Below are 16,939 nucleotides of genomic sequence, written 5' to 3' on the forward strand. Positions count from 1 at the left end.
ATTGCCCCCCTTATTCAATTACTTTTGTTACCCTTATTTTGTCGCTCTCCTCTTTTTTTTGTTTTTCCCATTGTTTCCAGGTGTCCACAGTCTCCCCCGCTCCCCCCTCCCCCATATCCATTTATTTGGCTCCTCCTTGCAGTGTATTCCCCATCATCGTGTTTGTGGATAAGTATTATTATCTTATTTTTTACTTTGTCTATTATTTCGATTTTATTTGTATTATATTGGGGTTTTTTTGGCACTAGTCCTGTTATATAAAGATTTCTTATTCTTTCACTAAATACCGTTTTTTCTGACCATACCTTTTTGTCTTGATATCTTCTTTTTAGTTTGAGTGCTGCGAACGCTTTATTTTTTTATTTATTATTATTATTGTAATAATGACCTATTCCTTCCTCCCAATGAACCCCTAGGAAGCACCTAACGAAAGGAATTATGTTGGTAATATACAGAGATATTGGCTATTGGGATTTTCAGAGTTAGATTTGTGTATCGAAATGTACAAAGCTGCTAAACACGTCTTTTAAACGATTAAACAAACATTTGGCAAACTATCGTTTGAATTGTTAATGTTAGCTCATGAGCCTCTTGCTTTGCCATGTGTTGGGATCAAAATTAAAGAAAAAAGTACCCATGAGAACTTTGCCTTTATTTACCTACAAATTTATTGTAGAAGATAAAGTTAATTGATTCCCACTTGTTCCATTCACACGAACCTTCCCTTTTTGATGCCAAAAAATATCATGTGAAATACAATCCATCTTATGAAACCTTCACTCACAATTCAGCCTTTGTCTCTTGCCTGCTGGGAGCCTGGTCTGGGCAGTGTCACTGCTTCTCCATAAACTTTCTTGATATAAATAACATAAACATATTTATTTGCCGTTTGAGATATATATATTGTGATACCATCAGGTTTCCCTAGGTGCTGGAACAGTACAGTAAGTGTACTTTTCCAGCTCACAGAGAGTTAATCCTCCCTGGAATGGCTAATGCAGCTGCTGCCTAATTAATCAGAATGGACTCCTTGAGTGAACAAGGAAGTGTTTAAGGCAAACACAGAGAGCTGCAATGCTGAGTCACAGAGTGAGAGATTGCTGTCCCAGATAGGGGGACAGAGAAGTGCTCCCCAGCAAGTGAAGCTGGCACAGACCCCCAGGCCTGGTGGATGCTGGTTGCGGAGCCTGGTGGGACTGCCTCGGTTTGAAACCCAGAGGGAAGAAGGAAAGGATGACAGACCATGCTGAAGCGGGGATGTCCTGTTCTTGACAGTGGCATTTACAGAGGAGAGTTTCTCTGAGCTCACTTCGGGCCGAGTTCCCCCAGGAAGGAAAGGATCTCTTTTACCTCTCCCATCGTACTATCAGTGTCTCTTTTGCTAACACCTCCTCCTCCTCTATCAATCTCTATGTGGGGGTACCCAAGGGCTCTGTATTGGGACCTCTTCTCTTTTTTATTTACACACTCTCTCTAGGTGACCTAATCACATCTCTTGGGTTCAAATATCCCCTCTATGCTAACGACACACAAATTTACTTTTCAATCACTGACTTTATACCTGTTGCACAGACCAAAGTTTCTGAATGTCTCTCTGCTATATCATCCTGGATGGCCCTCGGCCAACTTAAACTTAAAATGGCAAATACAGAGCTCCTCATATCTCATCCTAAACCTGGCCCTACTACCTCCTTCCACATTACTGTTGGAAGTACTGTCATACACCCAGTAGCACAAGCACGCTGCCTAGGGATCACACTCAACTTCTCTCTCACATTCTCCTCTCACATTCAAAACGTATCTAAAACCTGTCGCTTTTTTCCTCCGCAATATTACAAATATATGCCCTATCCTCTGTTGCTCCACTGCTGTAACTCTGACACAGGCCTTAATTCTCTCTTGTCTCGACTACTGTAACCTCCTGCTGTCCAGCCTTCCTGCCTCTCACCTGTCTCCCCTACAATCTTTCCTAAACGCTGCTGCCAGACTCACTCTACTCTTTCCTAAATCTGTCTCCGCGTCTCCCCTGCTAAAATCCATCTCCTGGCTTCCTATCAAATCCCGCATCTCACACTCCATTCTTCTCCTCACTTTTAAAGCTTTACACTCTTCTGCCCCTCCTTACAGCTCAGCCCTAATTTCTCGCTATGCACCATCCCGACTCTTGCGTTCCGCTCAAGGATGCCTTCTCTCTGCCCCCTTTGTATCTAAGGCCCTCTCCCGTCTTAAACCTTTCTCTCTGACTGCCCGCACCTCTGGAATGCCCTTCCCCTCAATATCAAACTAGCGCCCTCTCTGTCCACCTTTAAGACCCACCCATGTGGATTATTGTCACTGACCAAGCCAAGGGCGAAACCGGTCTGACAAATTTTGGGCATCACAGGCCACCGTATTGAGGAAATTGCAGCTTCATCCAGTTTGGAGGCAGCACTGAAGCTGCAGCAAGGAGAACAGCGGCGGGAGAGACCTGGTCTGTGCACAAGCACCCGGTAATCAACCAATGCTGGTATATCCCTGCAAAGAACTACTCTGACTGCTGGAGCAGGATCCACACTGACAACCAGGGATTCTGGAGGACGGTTTGTGGATTCTGAATGCATCCTTCTCAATGCCTTAAACTGCTGGCTGTTTGTATCACCAGGAAGTCTCCCCTATCCCTATTGAAGAGACATTATTTCATGTAAGTGTATTTCCTATCAAGTTCAATCAAGGTTTTTGATTGTATTTTAAATACTTCTGATTGTGGTTTTTCCTTTTTTGTTTTCATGTGTCCCGGAATTAAAGTGGAACCACGCGCCGGGGAATCCTTTTCTTTTATGACTGTTAACTATAGAGGTTGGTGAATCACCTCTAAGAAACTCTGGCAGCAGGACTCCATCTTTTATGTGGGACTGAACTTTACATTTCATCTTAATTACGATTGGCGCAACTATTTTTCTTTCTTCCACGTAAAAACACACCTGCTTAACGAAGCATATGAGTAGCTCCGTGGCTGGTACTTTACCCCTTATACATAAACCTTGGCCCCTTGCAGACGCACTTACCAGAACGCCCTTTTACTGTCTCTCTACGTTCTTCCTAACTACCAATTAGTAGATTGTAAGCTCTTCGGAGCAGGGACTCCTTTTCCTAAATGTTACTTTTATTTCTGAAGCACTTTTTCTTTGTATTATTTGCTATATATATGATTGTCACGTGTATTACTGCTGTCAAGCGCTATGCACATTAATGGCGCTATATAAATAAAGATATACACACATACTATATAAATAAAGATATACACACATATATACACACATACATACGTACTCCGGCACTGCCAATCCGATCGGTGTGTCAAAAAAGCCTCCAACAAACATTTTTTTTTTATTATAACAACTTCTATTGTCGTAGCTCCGTTATACAAACCACTTCTAAAAACTCCCATTCTCCACACCCCCTCAAGGTCGGCGAGATTGGTACCGCGAGTTACACCCAGAGCCAGAAATATGGGTTTGGCTAAGAGAGCAATACCCATAAGTCCGACTGGGGATGGCGTTAGCAGCACCTCAGGTCATTCCGCTTCTAAAGCGCGTACAGTCCGGGCGGGTTGGTTGTTAAACCGGGCGGCTTGTCACTTTTTATAGTTGTGGCTTAGAAGATGCGGTTTGCAGTAGAGAATAGAGCATTTATTCTGCTACTTCTGAACATGCTAAACCGTGCGGTTTGGAAACGAAAACTTCGGAACTACGAGAATAGGCCCCAGTGAAATGACGTGAAACTGTTACAAAGTTCCTTTCTTATCCAGACAAATGATAAAGATGGGAGTGGAGGAGGGTGGCAGGATCAGGGATTATACAGCATATTGTCAAAATGTCTCTATCATGGAAACGTCTGACGCTGAAAATATCGATGTTGTGTTTTCTCCATGCTACAAAATAATTAAACTTCTACACAAGTAAAATATGTGCGTCACATAACAATAATAATATCTTCTTACCCTCCCCAAATCATGGGATAATCCCAGGGCTAAACTGGAGGCAAATAAATTGTTCCGTTAAGAAGCAGAATTCAAACATTAACCCTTTCGATGTCGGAAGACTGACGGCACTGAGGATAGTGATGACATGGGGGCGGCCCTCCCCCCCCCCATAACGCAAACAGAAGTGAAACACCCGCTGATGGGCACAATGAATATGATGTTTCCTGAGAGTACAGGCCCTTGTGACATGTAGGGAACATCGTAATCATCAGATGGTCCTGCTGGATAAATATGGCCGATGAACAGGAGGGCACCTCTGAACCGAGGGGTTAATTTTACAGTAAAATTGCTTTGGTGTCTTCCACTCCATTAAAAATAAATAAAATAGCTATGTAAAAACCTGAACTAGCTTGAACTGCCATTATAACCAACCTACATATACACCATACCCTCCAACATTTCACAGATGATATAAAGGTACACATACACACCTAAGACACCCTTGATAGACCCCTGATTTTATATTTGCCCTGGTCCCAACAAATGTTCTCGTTCCTGCACGGCACCCTCCTGAGTTGTGATTCTGGTTGGTCCTTTGTTGCAACGAGAAAGCGAGTGCGCAGTGCAGCAGCATGGAAAACCGGTAGACGCAGGTACACTGCACAAAGGAAAGGGTTCTTTACAGTAAGGGCAGTTGCAATGTGGCATTCATTACCCATGGAGACTGGGATGGCAGATACAATAGATATCTTCAAAAAAAGGTTGGACATCTTTTTAGAAAGGAAATGTATACAGGGATATTCCTAATAAGTTAACATCGGAAGGATATTGATCCAGGGAGAAATCTGATTGCCAATATTTGAAGTCAGGAAAGAATTTATTTTTCCCTTTATGAGACATCATTGGATGATATTTCACTGTTTTTTTTGTTTACCTTCTTCTAGATCAATATACTGTAAATACTAATATAGGATAAAGTATCTGTCGTCTAGATTTAGCATAGATTGAACTTGATGGGCATATATCTTTTTCAACCTCATCTACTATCTAACTATGTAACTGTGTACTTTGTAAAGCCTCAGTTTCAGTCCCCATGTTGAAAATATCTGCCCTGTCCTAGCATTTTGGAGCAGGTGGCAATACTAAGGGCTTTATGCTATAGAGACCAAAGCGGCCATTCTGAATGAATATCCTCATTGAGTTCAATGGGGATTTTTGTCCAAAACCGTCGTAAACGGGTTCTTCGGTGTATAGAAGTAACCCATAATGATGCAACTAAAATCCTAATTCACTCATCGTGTCCCGCCTTGACTACTGCACCCTACCCTTTGTCTCCAATCGTTCCAAAATGCTGCCGCCAGACTCATCTACCTCATTCACCATTACACTTCTGCTTCTTCACTACGCAAGTCCCTACACTGGCTGCCAATATCTTCTAGAATTAAAGTTTAAACCCTAGTTCTGGCTTATAAATCTCTCAACAACTCTCCCCCCCCCCTTTCCATCTCATTCCTAATCCCCAAATATATTCCCAAAAATGCCTTCCCCCCCCCCCCACGTTCTGCCCACGACATCCGCCTTTGCTCCTCTCACAAGACTTCTCCTGTGTTTCCCCCTCCAGGGTATGCTGGGAGTTTGCTGGGGCTCGATGCCGGGGGAAAGCACGGGGCCTCTTACCTACTTCGGCATCTCCTCCTGTGCCTCATCTCCGGCATCTCCTCCAGCTACGTTGCATTGTCGTGACGTCATGTGATGTCACGTTGTGTGACGTTGCAGCGTCATGGCGATTGCATTGCCATGTGACGTTGCGGCATCATATGATGTCATGGCGATGCATCATCACAATGAGAAGGCGACGGGGATGAGCAGGATTGGATGCTGAAGCTTACAGAGGCCCTGCGCTCTCCCCTGGCAATCAGTTTAAATGTTGTGGGGAAGAGCGAGGGGCGTCTGTAAGCGCGGGGCTAGGTGTGACAGCACTGATGGCACCGCCATCAACTCAGCCCTGCCTCCCTCCTCTGGATTTCCCTAGCACACACCATCAGACTCTCCCCAGCTTTCAGACATTTAAAACTCCCTGAAAACTCACCTCATCTGGTATACCTCTAACATCCAACCCCCCCTATCCAACTTCATTGGGACCAGTTGTGCGGCTGGACCAATCTCCAGCTATGAACCACCCCATAACATCCCACCCACAAACCTTAATAGGATCTTCTGTCTTGCTGGACTGATCTCCACGCTATGTACCACCCCATAACATTCCACCCTCAAACTTTAGTAGGATCTGCTGTCTTGCTGGACTGATCTCCACGCTATGTACCACCCCATAACATCCCACCCACAAACCTTCATAGGATCTGCTGTCTTGCTGGACCGATCTCCACGCTATGTACCACCCCATAACATCCCACCCTCAAACTTTAGTAGGATCTGCTGTCTTGCTGGACCAATCTCCACGCTATGTACCACCCCATAACATCCCACCCACAAACCTTCATAGGATCTGCTATCTTGCTGGACCATACTCCAACCTTCCTACAACGAGCAGAAACTTTACCTTTTGTTTCAACATTGTCCCTCATTCCCTCTATATTGTAATCTCTCACGAGCAGGGTCCTCATTCCATCCCTGTATCTGTTTGTGCATGTGTGTACTCACTTGTATTTGTACGTACCCCTGTTTATGTAATGATCAAATCTCTGTACCCCATTGTACCGTGCTGCGGAATATGTTGGCACTTTACAAATAAACAATAATAATAATAATCCCCCTCTACGATATACTGTGGAGCTGCTTCGCAGAACAGAATAGGTCATCTCCATTCTTATGAATGGGATTTAAATCTTCTCCAGCACTGGGAAGTATCTTCGCTGCGTAGTGAATAAGTAGGGTCCAAAAATACTGGACACAATGGTGAAAAGTGGGACGCGCTCGAGACACACACATACATACACTCCTCTCACCTGTCTCTGCTTCATGCTGTTTCCTCCTCTCCTTGGCCCCAGCCTCTTGAAACCTCCTACTGATTGGCTGCATTACCCAGCTGCACCCAATCAGGATGGAGGAAGCTGCACAGCCACCAATCAACAGCCCTGCTCTCTCCCTGCTCTGGGAAATCCCGCGGCCACCAAGCCGGTTAGGTCACTATGTCCAGAGAGGTAATACCGGACACATACATGTCCAGTATTACCTCTCGTTTTTTACTGGACAGAGTCCAAGTACAGAACAGTCCGGTTCAATACGGAACACCTGGCAATCCTATGAATAAGGTGAGTGGCTGTCAGACCTCATCCTGAGAAAGGTTTATCTTAAGTACAATAAATTCAGAGATAGTGAGGGGGAAAAAAATGCTCAGGGGTGAAAAGGTAGAGAGGTGAAAAGTTTACTTACCAAAGTAACTGTAACAGCTCTGGCAGGAGAGGGTAAGGATCCAGTAACAAGTACTCTGTCTATCTCATGGAAAATGTATTGTGGTAACGGCTCATAACCCTATTGTCCTGTTTAAATCAAGAACTAAATGATTGCCCTAAATCCGCAGGCAGGTCTGTAAAGAAGATAAGAACAGGGATTCGACCGCAAATACTGTAGTTAATACATAATGAAGTTGAAAAAATAATAAATAAAATGATTACTGCCCTGCGTTGGCCGCCGCTTCTGAGATGGAATCAGTCCAAATCCACAAGTGTGATTAAAGCAAAAGTTCAATCGCATCCAGGTAGGTGTACGTTAAAAAATAAAAGAAAGAAAAAACACACAATAGTGCAATAGAGTAAATATATATATATATATATAATCCCGATACTATATATCACAGTAATCTTACTCACACTTAGGGCGAGTAGTATGGGCCTCTCGGTTATTATGAGGAACCAACTCAGGTTTGTACTGTAGATCATCAGCAGCAGGGTAGACAGAAAGCTCCCAAAAAATAGAGGAGAGGACGCCGAGGATAGTGCAGATAGGTTTATATAAACATACAGGTAGTCCTCCGACGCCTGAATGCGTTATCCAACGCTCACCGTCACAGATTAACATGGGACTCACTTTACAACGGTTTCACTATCCAACGCTACTTACAGACTGGGTTCCGCTGGATAACAGAGGACTATACAAAAAAGTGAAAGTGCGCAGCTAATGCGTGGTAGGACACACAAAGTGAATACAACGTGGAATAAACAATATTGTCGACCTTGTAAGTGTGAGTACACTAGTAATGCATCTGCAGCCTTTCTTGGGGGGTGGCTCGACACCCCTAGAACTGGAGAAACGAAAAAAGAACAGGGCGCACAAGGCAGATAGTGAAGCACAATTAAAAAAGTTAGTTTTACTAAAGGAAAATAAGTTCTGCGTACATCAGAGTAGATAAAATCAGGCAATGGATTAGTGGGGTTACCACACAGGGGGACAGCTGGAATCATCACACTTCACCCGATGTAGAGGGGGAAACAGGAGACCAACGATCATCAGACCAGACAGGAGGGCCCTCTGGATCCGTGGAGTATACTCGCTCCGTTTCTGGATGATGGGATGGTATGTCCACAGTAGGAAGTCCCACACACAAGTCCCGTAACCGAGTACAGCAGCCTCCGTCAGTATCACCGCTGCCAAACGTCGAAAGCACGCCGCTTCGCCTCGTAGGGCGCCCGCTGATGACGTCACTGGCTTCTCCTCTAGTGCAGTGCCCAGAGGAGTGTCCACATGTGGACATACCATCCCATCATCCAGAAACGGAGCGAGTATACTCCACGGATCCAGAGGGCCCTCCTGTCTGGTCTGATGATCGTTGGTCTCCTGTTTCCCCCTCTACATCGGGTGAAGAGTGACGATTCCAGCTGTCCCCCTGTGTGGTAACCCCACTAATCCATTGTCTGATTTTATCTACTCTGATGTACGCAGAACTTATTTTCCTTTAGTAAAACTAACTTTTTTAATTGTGCTTCACTATGTGCGTTGTGCGCCCTGTTCTTTTTTTGTTTATAAGAGAGGACTGCCTGTAGTATTAAAAACAGTAAAACTCACAGAGTGCTTTTGTAGGCAGTGGGACCACCCTGGGCCACGTAGATGTGCACAGTCCAATGGAACCTCTTCAATGGAACCTCGTGGCGGCCGTCCACAGCATGTCACCGAACCAGTGGAATCCCCCATAAACTTTTGCTTTCAGGGCTGTAAAGAAAACATTACTCACTGGGTAACAAAAACGATAATACTGCGGTGTATAGTGACATTAATTACAACTGCACAATTCTAATAGTCAAAAAGCTTTTACTATGTAGGTATAAAAAAAACATTATGGCCGTTTAACAACATTCTCACAAATTAGCATTTTATCATATTTGCCAACTTTTTCAAGACATGGTTGAAAAAAACTATTACTTTCATACACTGTATTTGCTCAGAGCCTCATGTTACCAGGATTCAACCAATCAAGCAAATCGCTGCAATGTGGGACGCCATCCTTAAGTTATTTTTTATTATTATAAGAAGGGGCTGAGAGGCATACAGCAATACTCGACATCATTATACGGTTGATCATTTTTAAAGGAGAGAGGCTGTAAAATTTCACACCACATATCGGAAATATCCCTTTAAAGCAACAATACTATTTCCCCCCTTTTTTTGTTCTTATTTGTATATGTAAAGCATGTGACAATGTACAATTCTACATTCTTACATAAGCTGGCCATCGTTTGGGGCTCCTGTTTATTAATCTGTTCAAATCTTGATTGTGTGCCTAACATAATGGCCGCCTTTCAGTTTCAATCAATTCTTCAGTCAGTGTGACTCAGCAGCTACAATGTATCCTCCTACTACTAAGGTAAGAGGATATATTGTTACAGTTTACAGCTCACTGCTGACAACATTGGCAACAAATTATCACAAACAGGAAAGTGTTGCAAAGATCACGCACTGTTTGGGAGATGGGCTATAACCTGCTATAGAAATCAAAGGATGCCTTAAAACTAATTAAAAATGGCATCAAGAGTTGAATATATATATTAAAAAACGTCACTAATCTAATACTACAGAACTGATTTATTTGAACAAAAACCCATATAAGATTTTACCCTTTCACTACCAGAGAGGCCGGTAACAAACTCCACAGCTTCTGTTGGTATCTTTAAGGAAGCAAATGACTACAGCTACAGTATCTATTGTATTGACATTTAGTTTTTATTATGACAGTGTTTTATAAGCCATTATTTTTCCTGAATGGTGATCCACGGTTGGGAATGGAATGTATCTGTTCTCACTGTCGCCAACGGAATTCTGCCAGCTGCTGGAGCTGCAATAAATTGAACAATTAAACTGTATCAACATACTGTAGAGGAAGGTTCAACACTTTGCTCTTTATGCAACAATAAAGGAAGCACAGCTTGTCTATGAAAGACAATACACCGCGTATCTGGATGGATACAAGTGCTGGGTAACATTCGCTTTGCCTTCATTCATTAAACCTACTTTGAAAGTAAGCTTTTTTGTAATGCCCCATAGAACTCCCATCCTCAAGGGCCACCAAGGGCCACCAACAGGACAGGTTTTCAGGATATCACTACTCCAGCACAGGTGGCTCAATCAGTGGCTCAGCCTTCGACTGAACCACTGATTGAGCCCCCTGTGCTGAAACAGGGATATCACGAAAACCTCACCTGTTGGTGGCCCTTGAGAACTGGAGTTGGTGACCCCTGTTTTAGAGAATATTACCAACATTATTTTGACTTTTTCCTAGCTGTTTTTTTAATTTTATTTAAATTTTAACTTTAAAAGGCCCAAAGCCAAGGTATGGAGCGCAAATAGTCCCAGGATGTATATGTAAAAAAGAGGACAGGGAACTACAGTGCAATCATGTAAAAAAAATAAAATGATATTAATCAAAAATAAAAAAAAACAATGCTGCCCACTCACGTGGTATCGGATAAAAAATGGCAGTAGATTGTCAGCCGGTGATCCGGATGTCAGATAGCAGGATCGTCAAGGTTGCACCTCCTAAAAGCAAGAGAAAACAGAACATAGTGCAAAGATGCTTATTACTATGTGAAAACATGATAAGTGAAACAACACTCTCAAACGTTGGCTAAAATAAGCAGTGAGATCACCAAGGGTTCCGAGAGCAGTGCTGGGGCCGTGTAGGAATACACATCGATCCCCTCCTTCCTCCGAACTGGACGGCAACGTCACTTCCGAAAGGGAAGCCGCTGCCGGATTACACAGAGCTGGGTATCAGATCTGGTGTATCGGGTGCAGACTGTGCAGTCACTTGCATGTCAATGCCCTACGCGTTTCGCCTTTCACAAACTTCCTCAGGGAAGACTGATGACAATCTACTGCCCTCTTCAGGATGTTTATTTTCAATCTGCCTATTTTTATCCGATGCCACGTGAGTGGGGCAACATTGTTTTTTATTAATATAAGTTTTGTGCAGCGTTGCACTATATTTCGCTGTCCATTTTTTTTTTTACATACAGTATACACCCTGGGACAATTTATACTATGTACTCTGTTTTTCATATGCATGTAGGATGATATAAAATGTCTTATCATATTGGTGCAGCACTAAAAAAAAATATTGTGGTCAATTTTCTTTTTCTTTGTGTTTCACAACATATTTTCACTGACTTGCCTCGTTTTTATTTTTTGAATAATAATTCTCTTTAGAAATTTCTTTCATGTAAAGTGCAATTTGCACTTGAATTTGATCACTTTTATCTTAAAGCAGATGAGGTTCTTTGAGGTCTTCTGATTCCATTAGTGAGAAGGGATTTGTAGACATAATGTTTTCACTTAGGTCATGGCTGGGCTTGTATTTTAAGGGGAAAACATACAGGGTAAAACCTCAGCGAGCAGAGAAAAAACTAGAGAGGTGAATGTAGATAAGTATTGTACAGTATGGTCAGGAGAAAATAAAAATATGCATGCAGGAGGAACGGTTCCTTTTAAAGAACAGCAGTTCATTGTTTAATTTGTGATCGCTTCGGGGCCCATGGTCTCTGTACTGTTTGGAACCTTTAAAAGAGGAAACCAGGTCAAATCTTGTCCCTCTGTAAAGCAGAAGCCCTGACAAAAAAAAGCTAAAATTGTACAGGCCACTCAAGTCTGACCCTCTGTCCATCCATCTCTTTATCTAGCCATCTATCTATCTCTAGCTATCATCTTTCTCTCTATCTATCCAGGGCCGACGTGATGGTGCTGCTACCGGTGCCGCTGCACCGAGCCCCGCACTTACAGAGGCCTTCTCTCCTGAGCCAGAATCTCCTCACATGATGCCTCGTCGCCATGACAATGTAACTGTACTGTATTGTGTTGTCCCTTGAACCTGGTTATTCCCCCCATGTAAAAGTATTGTGAATGTATTTGTATGCCTCTATTGTGTGCTGGGCTGGTAATTCGCTTAGCCAGCAAGCACACAATGGACTCTGGGCCTGTTATCCAAATATGGTCTGGGTAAAGTGCTTGGGACACTGAAGGAGTGGGAGGGGTGTTTACTCAGGCCGGGGGAAAAATCACTCCAAAAGCGGAGCCATTGTTCATCCCAGAATCTGAGGCAGCTATCTGAATGGGAGGTATCAGGCTGGTACTGGGAACCATTGCTTAGTCTTATCCTTGTTGGCATGATTTCCATTGGTCGGTTTGAATATCCCACTCCTCTTAAGCCTTCCTTTGTGGGCTATCTTAGAGCACTGTCCCCACTTATGACCTGAATTGGTCCATCACAGGCGAGCCCTCACTGTGATTGGCAAGCACGTAGCATCTCATGTTCTGATTGGTCGGAAACCCTGTCTTCCATGGTTTTAGATGGAGACACTATGTATATCCCTTCCGATCAGAGTTCCACAGAAAGATGGTGTGTTACTCTGAGGTTTGAGAACACTCCGGTGACACACAGATCCAGGCGGCTAGCATCCCTACAGTACTGATCAGTGTGTGAAACACATCCTGGGTAGGCCTATCGAAGTGACACGCAGCACCTAGCAAGCTAGGATTCCCCCGATCACCCCTGTTTTTGCTGAGTGTAACCATGAAGCTATGTATTGTGTTGCTCCTGTTGTCTCCGGCAGAAATAAACTTGCCTTATTTAACTCCTTCATTCTGTCTGGTGTTTGCAATCCCGTGTAATTGTCCTGTTCTACCGTGGCACTATCTATCTATCCTATTTCTCTCTTTATCTATCTATCATTGATCTATATATCATCTTTATCCCTCTATCTATCTATCCTATTTCTCTCTATCTATCCTATTTCTCTCTATCTATCTATCATACTATCTTTCTCTCTTTATCATCTATCTATTATCTATCTCCTTTTTTATCAACTGGAGCGACGTGACCTTGTGTCAAGGGCACTGCAGACCCTGGGGGAAACCCTATGCTGGCTGCTCAGCTGGCGCGTTGCGCTCTCTCTGGACTTTCTCAGCCCGGTACAGAGGAGAGGGAAAAGGGGGGGAGAGGTGAGACCTGTGTGTGGGGAGGGGGAAAAGGCAGATCGCAGCCGGCACGTCTACGTGCAATGCGCCCAAAGGGCAGCTGATGTGTTAAATAGGAGGAAAGATGGGAGGGTAGAGAATTGTGTGTGGGGAGGGGGACAGAGGGGAGACCTGTGTGTGGGGAGGGGGAGAGGGGAGACCTGTGTGTGTGGAGGGGGAGGGAGGTGTGAACTGTATGCGGACAGGGGAAAGGTGAGACCTGTGTATGGGGAGGGGGAGAGGTGAGACCTGTGTGTGGGGAGGGGGAAGGGAGGTTAGAACAGTGTATGGGGAGGGGGAGAGGTGAGAACTGTGCATGGAGGGGGTAGGGAGGTGACAACTGTGTGTGGGGAGGGAAGAGGTGAGAACTGTGTGTGGGGAGGGAGGTGAGACTGTATGTGGGAATGAGGAGAGGTGAGAACTGTGTGTGGGGAGATAAGGGGGAGGGAGGTGAGAACTGTGTGTGGGGAGGGGACAAGGTGAGACTGTGTGTGGGAATGGGGAGAGTGAGAACTGTGTGTGGGGAGGGAAAAGGTGAGAACTGTGTGTGGGGAGGGGGAGAGGTGAGAACTCTGTGTGGGGAGGGGGAGGGAGGTGAGAACTGTGTGTGGGGAGGGGGAGAGGTGAGAACTCTGTGTGGGGAGGGGGAGGGAGGTGAGAACTGTGTGTGGGGAGGGGATAAGGTGAGACTGTGTGTGGGAATGGGGAGAGGTGAGAACTGTGTGCGGGGAGGGAGGTAAGAGTTTGTGTTAGGAGGAAGGGAGTTTAGGCCTTTGTGTGGGACAATGGTTAAGGGCATTTGTGCTGAAGGCTTTCAGTGGGAAGGGGCAGGAGGTGAGTGGTTTCTGCAGAGAAGGGAGGAGGGCTTTATGTGGGGATGGGGAAGGTGTGTGGTGTGTAAGAAATGGGGTGTGTGAAAAAAGGGGGGCTATGGTAATTGTGTGGTGTCTCGGTGTGAGGGGGGAAGTTAATGGTGTGTGCATGTGTGCGGGGAATGTAAATGTGTGTGGAGTATGGGAGAGGGGGGTGCATGTGTGCGGGGAATGTAAATGTGTGTGGAGTATGGGAGAGGGGGGTGCATGTGTGCGGGGAATGTAAATGTGTGTGGAGTATGGGAGAGGGGGGTGCATGTGGAGTGTGCTTCCAAAAAGTGTCAGTGTGCTGCGTGAAAAGGGGGGGGGGGGGGGCTGAATGTGGCGTGTGTGTTGAAATAAAGGATGAGTATGATGTGTGAGATGTAGGGGTGAATGGGCTGTGTGTGGGAAGGAGGTCGGTGAGTGTAGTAGGTGAGCGTGTGAGAGGGAGGGTGAGTGTGCTGCATTCCAGCGAGGAGGGGATGAATGAGGCCAGATGGGCAGGAGTGCCCCGAGTTTCTAAAAATTATGCAGGGTTCCCCCCTATTCAAAAAAGATTGAAAACCACTGTTGTATTTGTAACCCCCCTTCCCAGGCTCCGAAGGGTTTCACATCAGCTACCTCCATAAAGCGTTTGCTCAGTATCTATCTATCTATCTATCTATCTACAGTATCTATCTATATAGTGGGAGGTATGATCTATATGAAAATTTAGCATCTAAATGTCACCAGGTCCAGAAACAGTTCACATAGATATGCACAACACGATACATGTAGCAAAGCTTTAGGGCAATCATATTTTACAGAGTGAGAGAAGTGGCTGCCGCTCACCTAATGTATGTAGGTAAAGGGGTGTGGGAAATAGGGTGCATAAGGGAATAAACAATTCTAGAGTACGGGGAAAGGTCACAGCAGTGGCCTAAAAGAATCCTATTTGCACTCACTATTTCCAAATGCTAGGCTAGGAAAGATTCAATCCTTGTAGTTACCCCCATAGCCATACATAAACAAATTTAAAATCATATTTATTGAACATATATGCAACAGTAACTACTAAAAACACCACTGTGTGGCTAGAATGAGAGGGAAGGCAGCAATCATATTTTAGTAAGGTATGTTCCGGTCTTATCCAGAGGAGGTACTTGGCTTAGTTATCCGTTGCAAAAAGGATGAAGTGGAATAGATTGCAGGGAGACAGTGATGTGAGAAAAACCTGCCAGTTGTGCTGATTCAATGAGTATGGGTGGCTCTGGGGGCAGCCCTATGAGACTGAACAGTGCTGCAACCTTCTCCTACAAACAGGCATTCCTGAGCCTCTAACAGGCGCTGGCTAATGATCGGGCAGGTTACTAAACTGTAAAACAATAAATGGTGACAAGACATAGCTAGCTGCAGACTAGACATATATACAGGACTTAGATTGAGGTCCCCAGTCAGAACTGTGAAGAACCTGCTTCTGGAACAAAGGGTGTGGCTATTAATACCCTAAGTCTGACATCATAGATCACAAGGAGGAGGGGTGGAACTTGAGTGAGCCCGCACAGTTAACCCCTTAAAATAATTAACAGAGAAAAGTTTGAACAGTCAAGTCCTGGATCAGTGCAGCAGATCATTGAACATGATATCATAAAGCATATCTTGATGACTCTTAATTGGAGCCAACCACAGAATGGAGTAATTGGAGCATGTAGTAAATACCATGTGCAATCATAATTAACACTGATTACCAAACATATAACTCAAATGATAGTGGTTGCCAACATAAGGGCTTGAATCTCTAAGTGGGATTTATGGCGTAATTGGGAAAGATCAAGCCTGTAGAGCTATTCTAACCCTTTGACCACACCACTTATAGGAGAAAACTACTTAGAGTATAGTGGTAATAATTGTGTATAAAGCACAGGTAAAAACACCTCCATATGGTAACATTACTCACGCGTTGAAGTACTGTTGGTTCCAGGTGCGTGCATCCAGCATGGAATAGTATTGATAGTAGAATCCTCGGTGGGGAGATGTGGAGCACTGCATGCGGGGGGGGGGGGGGAATGAGGGGTACGGCACACCCACAAGCACAGTTAAAAAATCAATTTATTAGGCTAAACATGGGAGACAGACAAAAACATGGTAGGGTAAAAAGAACTCTGACGCGTTTTGGGCGCAAAATGCCCTTTGTCAAAGAGTAGTACTTTTTGACAAAGGGCATTTTGTGCCCGAAACGCGTCAGAGTTCCATATCTCTCCACCGAGGATTCTACTATTAAAGTAATTAACCATTACAAGAAACCAGTAGCCATCCAAGAGGGGCTATCTATCTCTATATAGAACTTTATATTATATACATATAAACATTATACATATTTACATCTACATATTTAAATACACTTTCTCAGATAGGTGAAAATGGCTTTATCACACTTACTGTATGCAGCTTTAGGTTAGTTCTCCAGGCTAAGGGGGTTGGGGTTCCTCACAATGCAACTGATCTCAGACACACTATTAGAGAGAGTTAGGGTTCGTCACAATGCAACTAATCTCAGACACGCTATTAGAGAGGGTTGGGGTTCCTTACAATGTATCTGATCTCTGACATGCTATTATATGTATGTATATACTGTATGTCTTTATTTATATAGTGCCATTAATGTACATAGTGCTTCACAGCAGTA

General features: G+C 44.2%; 2 long non-coding RNA genes across 3 annotated transcripts in view; one reads left to right on the forward strand and one right to left on the reverse strand.

Annotated features, from left to right (window-relative positions):
- LOC142494599 (uncharacterized) overlaps nt 1-13,025 on the forward strand; it is a 26,504-nt gene extending 13,479 nt beyond the window's left edge. Inside the window, exons 3-4 of one of the 2 annotated variants that reach the window (XR_012801554.1) lie at nt 7,503-7,679; nt 12,133-13,025. This is a non-coding gene — a long non-coding RNA (uncharacterized LOC142494599). The remainder of the gene's footprint in view (nt 1-7,502; nt 7,680-12,132) is intronic. The other variant, XR_012801553.1, reaches the window with a different exon arrangement.
- On the reverse strand, nt 9,844-16,296 carry LOC142494600 (uncharacterized). The gene is made up of 3 exons (XR_012801555.1): nt 16,211-16,296; nt 10,868-10,948; nt 9,844-10,247 (listed from the first exon to the last, which is right to left on the reverse strand). It is a non-coding gene; the product is annotated as an uncharacterized LOC142494600 (long non-coding RNA).
- Between the last annotated feature and the right edge of the window lie 643 nt (nt 16,297-16,939).

This window comes from Ascaphus truei, chromosome 5, assembly GCF_040206685.1.
Source record: "Ascaphus truei isolate aAscTru1 chromosome 5, aAscTru1.hap1, whole genome shotgun sequence".
NCBI lineage: Eukaryota > Metazoa > Chordata > Amphibia > Anura > Ascaphidae > Ascaphus > Ascaphus truei.